This window comes from Zonotrichia leucophrys, chromosome Z (genome assembly GCF_028769735.1).
Source record: "Zonotrichia leucophrys gambelii isolate GWCS_2022_RI chromosome Z, RI_Zleu_2.0, whole genome shotgun sequence".
Lineage (NCBI taxonomy): Eukaryota > Metazoa > Chordata > Aves > Passeriformes > Passerellidae > Zonotrichia > Zonotrichia leucophrys.
In genome coordinates, this window is record NC_088200.1 from 19,675,414 (window position 1) to 19,685,508 (window position 10,095).

Sequence of the window (10,095 nt, forward strand, 5' to 3'; positions counted from 1 at the left end):
TGCTTCTAAGAAGTTTGTGGTCTACTTGCACTGTATGGCTTTTTGTTTAGGTTTTGGGGTTATTATGTGTGGGGTTTTGTGTGTTTTTTACAAATTAACAGCAGCTCCTCACTATTTACACACTATGCAATATGAATGTCAGACTGACCTGGTTCTTTAAGAATTATGCCAGATGTCCTATGCTCAAAAATACCCACACTAATTCTACAATCAGCACTATCAGAGTTTATGTTGTAATCAGGTGTCACAATGTCGTTGTATATCAGCGCTTGTATTGTTTTGGAATAAGTCTGGAAGAGAGAGAAAAAAGCATACACTTTAACTGGGCCCCTAGCATATTTGTAGAAAATATTCAGGAAAAAGCTCCGAACAGTTTATAAAGTACTAGAGCCCCTTGACATCTTTGACCTCTGTAGTACCTACAAAAGAGGCCAAAAGATACCTTTAAGATGCCATATCTTAAGAGGACACTTCAGAATCCTATTTCATAGCAGATATTTGAAAGAGAATTTTTTTCTAGGCAAGGCCAAAGGTTAGATTCTCATTATTTCCCTGATACTTTGTCTCGGCCACCAAAACTTAAATAATTGCACATCCACATATTGGCAGTCAGGATTTGTTAATGTCCATGTATTAGCCAAACTTTTCCTCTGTAGGCTCTTCTGAATAACTGACCCAAATCTATTGACTCCTGAGCCATAAAATTCAAATTTTGAATAAACCTTTCAACAAAATACTTTATTCTGGGGGTTTGAAGGAATCCACAAACAGATTTAATGGGAAAATATATAATTATGTTGGAGGAATACATTACAGGACAAAAGTGTTCTGTTGCCCTCTTTAAAAACAGCATTCCTTAACTGGATTTTCATAATACCTTCTAGACTGAAAAATCTCAAAAATTAGATAATAGGTTTGAGCTGGCATGGAAACACAATATCTGTTGTTTAAGAAAAGGTTCCCCTGATCATTTAAAATGAATGCCTGTCACGGCTAAAAGGGTGTTAGCCTTACTCATTACCTTCAATCTGCAGTCCATATCCAAATAAAAGAACCCATCTGTAAATCCTATTCACTTGTAGTAAAAAAATTCTAGCCTTGCTAAAATGAAAGATATTATTGTTACTTTTTCTATGTTTATAATAAATGTAAAATGCTCCAGTACAAATCTAGTATGCTATAAGTATAATAGGTTGAATTTCTTACCCCATTCAGCAAGAATAGTGGTATATGAAAAAAACATGTGGAAAAATGACCTGCATTGAGAAAATTATCTTTCAGATTCAGACACAAAAGTAAAACATCACACAAAAGGTACTGACTCTTTTCTTTCAGAGGAGCTTTATTCATCATTTTGGGGGGAACACATTCTGAAATTATTAACAGAGCTGAAAATTATTGTTCTTTCTGCCTTCATTCCTTCTCTTCTTTTTTTATTCTTTCCTTTCTTTCTTCTTTTCTTTCTTCTTTCTTTTTCTCCCCCCACCATTTCTCTCCCTCTCTCTTTCTTCTTTTTCTGTCTTTCAAAAAGCAACCTATTAAACCAGTAAATCAAGGAGAGACAATAAACATGCCCATTCCAAACAGTAAATAATTATTTTGTCCAACCAGCTGCTGGCAGGTATAAAATCTGAGACAGCTAGTTAGCCAGCCCCTTAGGCCTAACTGCTCTAAAAATCACTTATTTTCCTTTCCTCTCTCTCTTTTTTTTTCCTCCCTTTTTTTTTTCTTTTCAGAGCACATATCCAGATACGGAATCTCTGAGCTAATTATCAGGGCTGGGATTCTCAACTTAATCATCACTACCAATTCCCTGGAGAGCAGCGGCATCTAAGAGCTAACCCCTGCCATGCTGAATCATAGTCACACAGATGAAGAATCAAAGCCCACTGAGATTTTCAAAAGAGGAGTCCTGTACACAAATTTCATATAATTCTATACTTTACAATTGAAGTGTAAAGTAGGAGACAGTAGATGATAAGATGCTATTTAAAGTTAAAAACATTAATGTTATAGATTATTAGTTTAACAAGGCATCAGGGAAGAGAGAGTCCATCTGCCTCCATTGTCTAAAAGCAGTTCTACAGTGCACTATCTGTAAGAATTAACTCATTCTATGTTCATCATTAATGGAAAAAAAGGTGGAAAGAGACACAATCTACTAATTTGCTGTAACTTTGCACCAAGTATTAAATTAAGAGAAGAGAAAGATAGACTGCAGAATCATTTCTCTCCATCATCCTCATTAAATTTCATTTCAGCAGGGAATTGTGTCACTGGTGCTTTAGTTATCTGCTGTGAATGCAATCCAATATTCAGCTTGAGGATTCTTTGTATGTAACTGCCTGTATTTGCAGGCACACAGGATGACATGCAGTTACATGATGCCAGTAAATGCCAGGCTTAATTGTTTCATAATCATTTCATGAAATCATTTATTTTGCATGAATAAACACAGATGCTTATAGTCTCTGCTGGTGTAAATCGTAATCGTTCCACCGACACCAGTGGAGGTGTGCTAATTTATACCAGATGGAGATTTGGCCCGATTATTTAAGGACCTGAGGTGTTTGGCAAAGGCTCAACAGGCACAACTGAATTGTGAAGTTTCCTCCTAGGGTATTTCAGCAGTAAATTACATTTTATACAGAAATTTCAGCTATCTGGATGCAAAATCTTCCTGGAATAACTGCAGCAAATTAGTTGGTCTGTCAGATGAATGATATTTGCTACAGCACTTGCAGATGTTCAGTCTTGTGTTAGATTCCTTTGATGCCTATAACAAAGATACATTTATCACACTTACAGCTGTCTAACCTTTAAATAACATTGCTCAGATGCAAAAAACTTTCTGAATTTCAAACTATGCTGTTATATTTTATTAAGGTTTGGGTATCACTAGCAACATTGGCAGTTTACAAGATGTTCATAGTGAACTGTTTGCTGTGTTGTTTAAGGCTGCGGTTTCAGGAGTTTTTAAAATATTTCAGAATTTATGGTTAAGCTTTTTAAGTACAAATGTTTTTTTTGGCACACATCATAGAACAAAGAAATCAAGAAAATGTCCCAAATAAACAGGCAAAGTTAAAATCAATCATTTAAGAAACTCAGCCTAGATATTTTCTCTCCATCTTACAGTAGTTACTATTTAATAACCTTGAAGCACCTTGCATATTGCTTGATTTGTGACTTTAGCAGTACAGGACAGTAAGATGGAAGACACTCTTTTTCACAAAATTGTAGTGGAAGATATGAACTTTATGCCAAAGAACCACAATAAGATTTCAGAGTCAGTGGAGAAGTCATACATACATTGGCACAATTTTATACATCTATATAGAGGATCATAAAATAAATTAAAGTTGAATGATTAAAGAACATGAAAGAGAAAAATAATTTTATTCTCAATACTGCCACAAACACCTTTATTCTAATTTTCTTTCCTTTTCTCTGCCCAAAAATTAAGTAAAACAATGTTTTATCATCCCTGTTAATTAGTTTTATTTTGGAAAACCCTCCAGAATGTAGTTAGTCTTACTAAGTGTCATAATAACTGCAAGAGATTCTGCTCTATAACCCCAAAAAGAGCTGTTTCTCTGAAAATCGTTAGGACATAGTTATTGTGTCACAAACCTGTTCTCACCTGTTGCTAGAGGAAATTCTATAACCAGGTGAGTATGGCAGCAGTCAGATTAAACTATTGGAAAATTTGATTAGATTTTTAACAGCTTCCAAAAGGAAAAAAACCCAGTTTTATTTCATTATTTCAGTAATCAGTGCAGTGTAATATGATGGTCAGAAGGACCAGCCTGTATCAATTACGCATTTTTTTCTGGTATATTTCTAGCTCTCTTTAGGACCATGGCTCCATATTATAAGTAGAGATGTATTTTATTTAGGTTCATTCCACCTGCTGGAGAAGGATCTGATCCCTACTTGTGTTTTCCTGAAAAGCAATAGAGGAGACATTATTTCAGGAGGTGTTATTTTCATCCCCTTTTCCTTCCTGAGCATATATAAACAGTTAAGAGCTTTGCTTCTAAATTACCCTTACATGGGGAAGAAGCTGACTTGGCAAGTTTTTCTGTTGCATGGATTATAGCAGATGGGCAACCAGCAACCACCTTTAAAGAACCATCTCCTGTTGATTATTCTGGTCCAGCCAGACAAACTGTTGTAATGGGAGACATCTTCTTAAATCATATATACCATATTTTTAAATATTTATGTGTATTTATATTAATTCATAGATCTCAGGAGATTCTGAAGAGCTCTTTGTCAAATGTTTCTGAAATAATGCCTGTGAAATCATTCTTATCTTGACTAATTAAATATTTTTACAAAAAATCCAGTCCCTAATCTCCACTAGTGGAAAGTGCCAAAGGTGAATTCTTTATCCTGTTTGGATCCTCATTCTGTTGTCCCTGTCCACAAAGCTGCATTATGGGCCTTTCACGGTGATCCTGGTGATGTCACTTGCACAATTGCATACATATATATTACAGTGTATGGACCATCATTGCCCCCATTATTTAAGGCAAATTAAATTCCAAGGTTGGTGATGTAAAGGTCTCCTTGAGGTATCCGCATGACCTTGGAAGAAGGTTTATCCACTTAAAAATATCTTCCAGCTATTTTACAATCTTAAGATTAAACATTTTCATGGATTTTTTAACCAAAATATGATGAGCACTCAGGATTTTACATCAGATATTCATGTGATGAAGACTGAACATCTCTATTGTGAATTCACATATCTTTTATCTATCTGTTTCTAAAAAACAACTACGGTTTGCAGTAGCCATCCCCTTGAGGAATGAACTGTTTCCTTCTGAATAAAACTATCAGTAGCTCCAGTGGCTAAATTCTGCAGATGGGCAAGGACTGACATAGAACTGGAGAAGAGTCTGGAGCACAGGTACTACGAGGAGCTGCTGAAGAAGTTGGTGGTGCTGGTGCTCAGCCTGGAGAAAAAGAAGTTCAGGGGAAACCTTCTCACTCTCTACAACCACCCAAAAAGAGGCTGTAGCCGGGTCAGAGTCAGTCTCTGCTCCCAGGTTGCAAGTGATAGAAAAAAAGAAACAATCTCAAGTTGAGCCAGGGAGGTTTAGTTTTGATATTAGGAAAAAATTCCTCACCAAAACAGTGGGCAAGTCTTGGCATGGGCTGCACAGGGCAATGGTGGAGGCACCATCCCCAGAAAGTCTTCAAAACTATGTGTAGATGTAGTGCTTAAGGACATGCTCCAGTGGTGGGCTTGAAAGTGCTGGGTTAATGTTTGGATGTGATGGCATTAGAGGTCTTTTCCAGTCTAAGTTATTCTATGATTCTATGGAGTTTTTCACAAAGAGTTTTTTAGGTGCAAATCCACTGGAGACTGCTAACTCTTCATTACAAGCAGCTCTGCCCTTCTTGTAAAGTCATTTAAACTCAGTCTGAAAAGGAGTGCCTAGCTCTGATTTCTTGTCCTGTTTCACACTGAATTTTCTTTAGGCAAGCAGGTAATGACTATCACATACAGTGTGTAGCTAGCACAAGGCAACATGTTCAAGATCACTTTGAGCTTTTGGCACAGAGCTGGGTATCCTGCCAAGCTCTCCTCTGACATCTCTCGAAACAACAGCCAAGTGTCCCAGAGGGTTTAGCTGGGAAAGGAGAGCAGCTTCAGGACAGAGTAGTAGTAGGCATGTCCTGAAGGGCCTTGAACTGTTGGAAAACTGAGAAACATTGAGAGCAAGGAATACAAAATTTATTATGGGACCCTGTGGGCAGATTAAGGGTCTATGAGGCCTCATGGAACTTCAGCTGGTTTAGAGAATATCTTAAACTTCTACATATCCTCCTAAAACATGCTTCTGCTATTATCACTATCCCCACTTTCTGTTCCCTTGTCTAGCTACAAAATGTCATGTTATTCTTGTAGACATAATTGTCTAATTGTTATTTTAATCCTCCTAAAGCCTTTTGCTGTTCATTTAGCAAGTTGCCAGTGAGGCTAATGACATCAAGAAAATTGCTCTGAAAGGAGTTGCCTGTACACTGTGATGTATCATAAATATAGATGAATGCAAAGATGCTACACACAAAATGCAAATGAGCAGGGAATGAGATTCAGTTATTCACCAGAGGTTCAGATCTTGATGGAGAAGCCTCTGTAGGCCTACCAAGAAAAAAACAGGCTTATGTTTCAACTCTCCAGCTGCTGCTGAGTAGGGACTGCAGCCTGTCATAGAGCACTAATTGAACAGGATGCTGCTGGAAGGAAATATGTGTCAGTGCCAGTCCCCCAGTGAAAAGCCATAAGGCAGATTCATGGAGGAGCAACAAACAATGAACTGCTTGGTTCAAAAGTGTGGCCTCAAATGCAAAAAAGTCAGGAGGGTGAGCAGCTACAGGAGAACTCTCCAGTGGCTGAGGAAAGTAAAAGATGGTTAAAATACCTCAAAGATTAAAGCAGCCTCTGCAGAAGTGTCAGAAAGACCACTGAAGAGAATAAACAGTTGTCATGGGAGGCAGTAACTCATTATAACACAACTTTATTTCACTATACATCTTTAATGCAAACCAACACCCACACCACTTCCCTGGCTTAAGTACTGCAAGACAGTTGGAAAAATAAGCAGAAAATCGCAGGAGAAAATGGACGGGGAGCAGGCACGGCATTCCCATCCCATCTACCTCTACTGCAAGCAGGGGTGCAGAAAGGACAGGAACACAGGCACTTCAGGCAACAATTTTGGAAGCGCCAAGAGTCCATGCACCTAAAGTACCTTTGTGTTTCATGGTATCTTCAATTATTGCCATTATCTAGTTTCTTCCAAACTAGAACCAGCGCTTGAAGCACTGAGATCTCCCAGATAGCTGGCATGACGTACCTGAAAAGACTGAGTTCCAAAGGGTTTTCGATTAGCCTAGAAAATCTCACATATATTGCTGATAAAATAATCACAGCTGTTCTGAAACGACAGCAGTAATTTGAAGAGGTAAATCAATGGAACCTGCAATCTTTAATCAGCTTGCTCTAAAAACATCATTCCACAAAGACTGGAAAACTTTTTCATACATGTTCATGTCCATGTCTCTATCTGGGCATATAGGACAGTCAATTTCATTCTTACCTGCAATGCAGGAACCACAAGAGTGCACAGAAGTTTTGAGGCAAGTGCATTTCAACAACATCTCAGAAGCTGGAGGACAGCTGTGGACATCTTAGATATGAGTTTTCTGCTTCAGGACTGAAAAAATTTTGATCAGCTTCCTAATTTTCTGCAACAATTAACATTTGCATTTCATATTTTTTGAATACATTATAAATTAGCTCTTAGGTCATCAGCACCCAGGACTGGCATCAAGAAGCCTATCTAGATCACTGTTACAAAAAATTTTTTGTTACCATTTATTTGATGAAACACATTGCATGTGGTCAGATGAATTGTTCTGATACATAAAATTTACAAGATGAGGTTTTTTAGCATTAGCCCCAAATCTCTCTTTATTTGTAGAGAAGATGATACTCTTGTGCATTTTTCTCAATATTATGATGCCCACTGAGAGTCCGATGTTCCTTAAACAGACCAACAGTTTATTAAGACTAGTCATTCCTTCATTAACAAAGTTTCTCTAGGAGAGATACTAGGAATCTGCAAATCACTTTCACTAAGGAAAGAGATTTTGTATTTTTCATATTGTTTTTGTTCCCTAAAATTTCCAAAAGTTCCAAAATCAGGTAGGTTCCTGATATCAACTTTATTGCAGAGATATTAGGGAGAAGTCCAGGGAAATAATTTCTGTTCCAGTAATGTGGAAAAGTTGCTGAATCCCATTTTTTTTAGGGGTAGCCCTGTTAACAACCCTATCTACATCTTACAGAAGAAGAAAATTAACCACAAGCCTAGTTGAAAGGGGATAGACACAAAGGAAAACTTGAAGGGGAAATATGGAAACCAAATTTTCAAAGCTGTTGTGTTTTCTGAGCTAGCATCTATTTGAATATGACTGTTGTATAAGAATACACTGATATGATTTAAAAATAAAAAGCCCAGCAAAATAATAGTGGTTTTCATTATTTCTCCTTTGGGAATTTCTGGCTTCACTGTTAGCAGACAAATGTCGAACAATAAACAAAGCATTTCTTCCTAAATTAAATGAAGTTTTTGAATGATGCAGCTATAATGCTCACTCCTCTGCTACGAACGAAGGGTTAAACAGTGTGAAATATTACCTCTTTGTGAAGGAAGCGGGATTGAATTTCAGAAGGCAAAGTCTTACAGCAGATCCTGACTCAGATATGCTTTCACTGATTCAGCCATAGCATTCACTTGGAAAGCTTTACATCGTGGCCTTGGCAGACTCCTAGGCTTTCCCAGCGCAAGCTGCTTTTCTTTAGCTTACCAAAAATAGCCATGAATTTAGTGTACTTGGCTTGCTGGTGTTTACAGGCATGAAGGTGTCTTCAGGATGGCTCTGGGCAGTCAGAGGCTGTTACAGTTGGAGACAAATGGGGAAAGTATTGAATTCCTTTGCAGGCAGAGACATCCACTCTAGAGTCTGGTATTTTGCTACTTTGTGGACTCTAGGCATCCAACCAATTGCACTGGCCCCATCATCCACATGTGTGCTCCCAGCTCAGACCCAGCCTTTCTGGATTGTTGTGGTCATTTCCAAATGGCTAATTGTTCACCTTCACGTATCTCTTGTGGTACACTGACCACCAGAGCAGACTTTCTTCAGAGTGAGGAGCAAAATTCTGGCTTCAAAATGTTGAGCAAAAAATCACTCATTTGCTACATGAAGAGATGAGTATCACAACGACATCTCCATATAAATCTGCTGATCTTTTTTCAGACCCTTTTCCTACAGCCGAGAGGACAGAATCTCAGCTGCTGTCACAGCTGTCACACATTATAGCTCCTGGGCAAATGGAGATTCCTTTTGTTTCATGTACTGCGATATGAAGTGACTGACACACCCCAGGGCAGAGGATTCTTGGGTATGTAGCATGGAAAATTTTGAAAGGAGACCAGCAAGACGTCTAAACCACAACAATCTTAAAGCTCAGCTGCCGACACAGGCATCCCTGTCACGCTTCTTATCTGGGGGCACAGAAAACACCAGCATGAGCATCTTGGTTACCACAGGGCTTCCTAAAGCAAGATATCTAAAAGACAGCATTCCTGTCAGCATCCAGTCTTGCAAGGTAGTCTGGAATTTTAGAAGTAACATATAGTCGTTCCTTGACTGTAGAAGGCAGCTGGCAATAGTGATGAGCTCTCAACCAGGTTTTCCTAACACAGTTTACCTAAAACAAACCACAGCACAAGTTACAGCAAGAGGTTAGCACATAATTTTTGCTTGAGCTCACTACCAGCTAGCTTTGTTAACTTCCTAACACAGCTGCATGCTCTGCCTCCAAGCCCAGGGTGGGTGCATCAACTATCTCTGATAAAAAGAAAGGACCCAACAATCTGGTAGCTTTTAGGCCAGTTTTTTTTTTTTTTCAGGAAAATTATTTGGATATCATCTCAAGGTTCAGAAGACTGATAAATGGAATTACTGCAAAATGTCACAAGAGGTCATAGCTCTCTTTGCTGTGCTTCTTGAGTCATTGGTCACAACCACCCAACCCCTATGGCAAAAATCTGGAGAGGAAGAAAGACCAAAGCACCATGGTCAAATGGTGTGTCAATATCATGTACCTGCTTTTTGTCCTTCTCCACCCATCAGGGAGGAACAGTGACAAGCACTGTCCTAAAACCCAGACCTCAGTGGAGCATGAGTCCTTCTGTGATGGCAGTAGGGAGAGTGTCTTGGTCAGAGCTCACCTAAGGGATGCAAAGATGTTGAGCAGATTTGTGCCCAGAAAGTGGTTTGCTTTTGGTTTTAGGAAAGGAAGTTGAGCATGTTGTCTAGCACAGAAGTTGAGAACCCCATTTACTGACTGGAGTTTTCTTGAAATTTTGTTATCTAGAAACAATTAGGAGAAAGCTCACTTTCAGATAATTTTATCCCAGGTTATTTCCCTATTTTTTTTCGTATTAATTTACAGAAGACCTCACAGAAGGTGTGAGGAAGTTTAGGTTGTATATTAGCAAGAAA